At 48.7% G+C, this 6,382-nt stretch overlaps 1 long non-coding RNA gene across 1 annotated transcript; it reads left to right on the forward strand.

Annotated features, from left to right (window-relative positions):
• Positions 1-291: 291 nt before the first annotated feature.
• LOC121132801 lies at positions 292-3,761 on the forward strand. The gene is made up of 2 exons (XR_005869427.1): positions 292-711; positions 2,443-3,761. It is a non-coding gene; the product is annotated as an uncharacterized LOC121132801 (long non-coding RNA).
• The last annotated feature ends 2,621 nt before the right edge of the window (positions 3,762-6,382 follow it).

Genomic DNA, 6,382 nt, shown 5'->3' on the forward strand with positions numbered 1-6,382 from the left:
GAAGGCTACCCCCAGGGAACCCCGTTCCCTCTGGGGACTCTAACAAACCCCCATAGAGCTTCAGGCTCTATGCAGGCTGAAATGCTTTGTGGGTCCAGCTTAGCAAAACAGTCAGTGCCCCCGCAGGGATGATAGCTTCCTACAGAAGATGGTGCTTGCTGCATGGAGGCTGCCCTGGTTGGGAAGTCGGCCTTGCCAGGATCTCTTTCTTTTTTTTTTTTTTTTTTTTTTTTTTTTTTGGTTTTTACGAGACAGGGTTTCTCTGTATTGTTTCTGAGGCTATCGGTCCAGCCCGGCCTCGAACTCACAGAGATCCACCTGCCTCTGCCTCCCGAGTGCTGGGATTAAAGGCATGCACCACCACCACCCGGCCCAGGACCTCTTTCTTACCATGTAGAGACACACCTACTCGGCTTCACTGATTTAAGTGTGTAAGAACTAGGAGGAGAAGATCAAGTCTTTGCAAATGTAACTATTCTAGTCCTGATTCCTTGGCTCAACTACTGAGAGCTCATGAAGACTGTGAATGACAACTCCATTCCCTAGACAGGACACTGAGAACCCGGCAGGAGTAACACCCCTGATGCCACATAGCATGCTGGGGCTTTAGCCCACAACCTCCAGCCAGCAGCCTGGAGCCTTCAGAAGTCATCAGAGGCCACCTGAGAAGGCCTAGGCCAGGCCACAGAACTGGAGCCTGGCATGTACAAGGTAAGGAGGTGGTGCCTTTGAAACCAAGGCTGCATTTGAGGAACCCTGAAAATTCAGACTGGTTGGATATTTATAGGTACAGAGAGATTTGGAGGAGGGGAGGGAAGGATGGATTGTTTCCAAGTAGGACAGTTTGTTGGGGAAAACAACAGTCTAGTTGATGTGCTCTGAGAAATGGGAGAGAATAGTCCTTTTTTGGGGCATGTCCAGTGCAACCTGGGAAATTTATATCCAGTTCTCTACCCTTCCTAGACATACAGTGCACAGACAATCCTGTGCCTACACACAGATATATTATATATGTATTATAATATATATAGATTTGTGTGTGTGTATAATATGTGTGTGTACTTAGCTACCTACCTACATACATATGTATATGATGCTATTTTAGGATACAGAAGCTCCCAGTTGAGTGATTCCCTTTGGGAATGCTCAGGAATAGGAATCAAGTACAGGGCCTGGGAAAATGGGCCATCAAAGCTGCCCGAGCATTCAGCTAGCCGTGGAGAAGGGATAAGAGGGCTGCAGGGTTACAGAGGATGGCTAAATATAGGGACACCAGAGATGGAAGTGGTTCCTGCCAACAGCAGGGGGCATGCAGTTGCTTTTAGGGGCGGGACCAGGATGCTGGGGACCAGGGTGGATGGGTCTCCAAGTGCCACATTGTCTTGGGCTAGACCAGACACCTAGAGGGCCTGGGTCCGGACCCATGGCTAGGGTGATCATGATCACTGTGCATGGTTCCCAGTCTTTGCTCTGTCCCACCTATAGTTAGAGTTCAGGCTTGGAGGAGTGTCCTCTGAAGACCAAAGGATTTCTCTGGGAGACACATGTGTCAGTGTTGGACTGCCTGCAGATGAATGAAATAAGGTTTTGCCCAGAATGACAGTATCTTCTCCACTTGCTTCCAAGGCCCCGGGGAAGGCAAGTCACCTGTTGGTTCATTGCTCTATCCCCAGAGGTCTGTGGGTCAGAGTCTGGCCTAGACTATGTGTTCACTGCGGATCAGAATGCATTGCTCAGAGCGTCAAATCAGGTGTTGTGCAGGGAAATCCTGAGGCTGGCTATCAAAGAACAGAGAGAACCCCAAGCCAGCCCTTATGTTATCTCCGAGGATGACATGTCAGGTAAAGACTCAACAGTATGTGATGAGAGGCTTCAGAGAGATCTTGAATCTAAATGGGAGCCAAGTGTGAGAAAGGCTGGCAGAGATTAAAATGTGGCTAGGACACGGCCAAGGACTCTGTTGCATAGCCTGGCAGTATCTAAAAGGATGAGTGTGCAACTTATTCTTCTTGGAGGCAGGGTTTCACAGTGTGCACCTCTGGTTGAGCTGGAACTCACTATGTAGAGCAGACCTCAAATTCAGAGAACCACCTTCCTCTGCCTCCTGAGTGCTGGGATTAAAGGCATGTGCCACTACACTCAGCCACAACCCTTTTAGAAAAAAGTTCTAGAACTTTTACTTATATTTGCCTTCTTGAAAAAGGAACTGTTTAAGCTCTACTAATATTTAAGATATCTGTGACCATTGGTAACCTTACCTTTTTGTTTGTTTATTTGAGACAGGGTTTCCTTGTGTAGCCCCAGATGTCTTGGAATTCACTGTGTAGACCAGGCTGGCCTCAAACTCACAGAGATTTACCTGTCTCTGTCTCTCAAGGGCAGGTATTAAAGGCATGTGACACTACCGCCCAGCCTGGTAACCTCATTTTATCCATGTTGTAGTTGACCACATGTCCTGTCTCACAAGCATCGTAGCTTTGGCTTTTCTGCGACACCTCCACTCGATAAGCATGACACAAGACTTCACAGAGGCACTAATTTTATAAAGACGCTGGTCGAATCTCCCTGGAACTTATTATTGGTAGAAACAGTCACAAAAGTACACTCCCACTGTCTCATAGCAAAGAGTTTCAGAGACTGACAGTCTTGAAGGTGAAGATGCCATTTCCACTTATGAAAAGACAATGCCACCTCGGTATTGGTTCCTTCAGTGGTGACAAAGGACACCATCTATCAGACATTACAACAAATACAAACTCAGCATCTTTTGGTAAGGGTGCAGACGGCTGGGTAAGAAGTTCACACTACAGGAGCACTTTGTCAAGTCAAGCTTTGCAGAACCACTTTGCATGATTCTGTTGTTGGAGTGGTGACCTGCCCCTGTCACAGCAGCACATAGCAAAATAGGGGAATAGACCTCTATAGCTTACTTTGAAGATTTATTTTTTTGTTTGTTTAATGTCTATGAATGTTTGCCTAAATGTATGCCATTGTTCACAGAGGTCAGAAGAGGGCATTGAATCCCCATTGGACTAGAGTTACAGACAGTTATGAACTGTTTTGTGGGTGTTAGGAATTGAACTCGGGTCTTCTGGAAGATCAACCATTGTTCTAAGTCATTGAGCCATCTCTGCAGCCCAGAAGATTTATTTTGATAAGTATCCAGTAACACTTGATTGTCATCAGCTATATAAAAAAAATTAAAAACCTGTGCCCAGAATTGAAAATTGTGCCTGTGAGCATTTCTCCTAGCATTATGGCTCTTGGGATGTACCTTTCTCCGATATAATAACATCAAACCAGGCCCTAAGACATTCGTGGTAGAGCACACTGGTCACACCATCACAAGAGTTCAAGACCAATGGGCTACATAGTGAGACCTTGTCTCAAAAGAAAGAAAACACAGACCAACAAAGGCAAATGAAAAGATAAATGGAATTTGGTATCAGATTTTCAAATGAGGGAACCGTACCTTTCAACCAAGATTGTATTTAAAAATGAAGCATGTGGGGCAGGGCGGGCAACGATGAGACAGCTCAGAAGGGAAATAAGTTCGCCTCAAAAGCTCAATCTGAGATGAATTCCCGGAACCGCCGTGGAAGGAGAGAACCAAGTCCTCAAAGCTGCCCTCTGACCTCCACAAGAGTGTAAATAAATGAAACAAAGCAAATTTTAGTACTAATGTATTGGGACAAAAGAAAACGCTTTCTATTGCCACCGAATCAAATGAAAATAAAGCCAAAATATTATTCATTCTCTCACTCATGTCTATTTTTATGCGTACAGGTATATCATCTATTGCTTCCTTTTTTTTTTGGTATCTCATCTCAGACTAGCTTTGAATTGCTGAATGGATGAATGTGTGCCATGTGCTTGCCATTTAATTTCTACATAGAAAGATAATGTGACTAGTTGACATCACACACCTTTGCTTTAGCGTCAGGAGAACAAGATTCATCTGTGGCCAAGAGCAATGTGGGGAAAAGAAACAGAAGGAAGGATCTACCTGAGGCCACTTCTGGAGCCTGTGGAGCTGGGCAGTGATCCAGGCCAGACTCAGGAAAGGCCTGAGGTGGGCCTGAGCCGAGGACAGCGAGGAGTCGTGCAGCGCCTTCGGCTCTCTGAAGAGGGGAGAAGGACGGGCTGTGGTAACTGCGGATGAACGCTGGGATCTGCACTTCACTTGCTGTAAGGGGCAACAGGAGGAGGATTGCTACTTGATGGGTGTATTGAGCAGGCTTTGCTGTCGCACTGTCTTCAACCCTGGCTTGTAAATTATTGGGAACAAGCTAGTAAGCCTTCCTGAACCTCAGTTTCGTAACCTGACAAAGAGGAAAACAAGGGTGTGCGTGGCAGGCTGGGCCCTTGGTTCTGAGCATATCTGAGGCAGGACTTTGTTTTTTATATATAACATAATTCTTTATTGATTCTTCAGGAATTTCACAGCATACATCCCAATCATGCTCACCTCTCAGTCCCTCTAAATCCTCCCCTCACGCTGCAGCATCTCCCGCAAAGAAACTCCTCCCAAAGTCAATTAAAAACAAGACAAAACCCAGAAAACCCCACCTCGCTCCTGTTTTTCTAACACCTCTTCTTTTATCTTACTGGCATTGGAAGCTGCGGTGTGTCACAATCAGCCCCTCCACAAATGTTCATTGTAATGAGTCATTGGTTTGGACCCTCACTGAAACTCTCAGATATCCTGCTGTTGCTACGAGTCATGGGGATCCTGTGGCTATCGTTTTGCAGGACCAGGCCCACAGGACCAGGCCCTTCACGTGCTCCAGCAGGTCACAAATGGGGTAGATTGTTAGGGTGGGCCAGCCTGAGGCCTAGGATGAGGGTCTGAGTGGCCAGCTTTCCTACTCCCATGGTGAGGGGTGGAGCCGTCTCTCCCGAGTACAGGGACCATCTCTCCCATGGGAGGCAAGACCAGCTCTCCTGCTGCAGTGTCCAGTCAGGAACAGGGCCAGCTATCCCAGGACCAGTGAGGGGGGGCCCTCAGATTTCAACACAGATGGTTCCTATGTCCCCTGTGCTAACATGGGCCATGGATATCATCACACACCCCAGCTGCAGCAGGAACCCAGACATGGCCCTCAGCAGCAGTTCACATCTGTATATCACCATGGTTCTGGTGGCAGCATAGGCCACCCAGATCGGTATGACCAGATAGCAGCAAGGCCCTTGGACGCCAACATGGTGACTGTCCAGAACCTGGGCCTCCGCACACCCTTCAATGGTAACAGGAACCATGGACATCAGCTTATAACCTGGCTGCTACTGGACCACAGATCCAGATATGGCCCGAGGCAGCCACCCAGGCCCAGACAACACCATGGCCCTATGTGGTATCACAGGCCACTCAGATCAGTATGGCTCCAGTGACAGCAAGACCCTCAGATACCAACATGGCCCCAGGTGGCAGCTCAGACCCTTGGCACTGGTCTGTACCAAGAGCCACAGACAACACAGACCCTGGCTGTGGTAGAGCCATGGACCCAGACATGGCCTCCTGCCTTGGTGGTAACATAGGTCTTGGATGTTAACACAGACCCTAGTTGTGGTGTGACTACAGCCCCGGACGTGATCCTAGGCAGCAGCCCAGGCCCGGATGTCACCCTGGGCCCAGGTGGCAAGCAGACCACCTACATCAGCCTCTTCCTCACCGCCTTCGCTTCTTCAGTTCTGTCTCTTTGTACAGCACATGACCGTTCTGCTTCTCTCTCTCCCACTTCTTTACCGTATATGTGCCGTCATAATGGCACCCACCCACACCTCAAGGCACCAGGTGGGCCCTTGGATCCTCCAGGCATCCCAGACTATGGGCCCCAGGCTGCCCTGTGGGTGTCTTTCACCTGAGGCTGCACTTTATTCTGCATCTCTGAATGGACACCTGTAAGGAACAGGACGGCACACCCAGTGGGGCACCGAGGAACACTGTGGAGGGCAGGGGCTGAGCCTGGGGAAGGTGGCCCAGGCAGAGGGAATGGCTTGGACAGAACCACAGGACCACAAGAGACAGTTGAAATTCGGAGAAGTAAAATTCCCGAAGGTCCTGGGAGATCACTGGACTCAGGAGGCTCAGGGCCTATTCCAGTCAGCTCAGGAGGACCTGAGAGTCAGCCGCACTGTAGCCTTGGAAGAGAGAAAGCCCTGAGGGAGTCTCCCAGGCAAGTCCATGGGCCAAAGAGAGCCACTGCTTCTGCAGGCTTATGAGGAGGGGCCCTGATTGGGGAAATAAGAGTACATCTGGGAGACTTGTAGACACACAATGGGGAGACTAGGGCCCAGAAAAAAGGCGATTGTTTACCCCAGAGTACACTAGAATATGGCAACCAGATGGGAAGGGTGTGGCCCTTCCGCCAGGGTTTGAGAC

The sequence above is a fragment of the Mesocricetus auratus genome, unplaced genomic scaffold (assembly GCF_017639785.1).
Source record: "Mesocricetus auratus isolate SY011 unplaced genomic scaffold, BCM_Maur_2.0 Super-Scaffold_4256, whole genome shotgun sequence".
NCBI classification, from domain to species: Eukaryota; Metazoa; Chordata; class Mammalia; order Rodentia; family Cricetidae; genus Mesocricetus; species Mesocricetus auratus.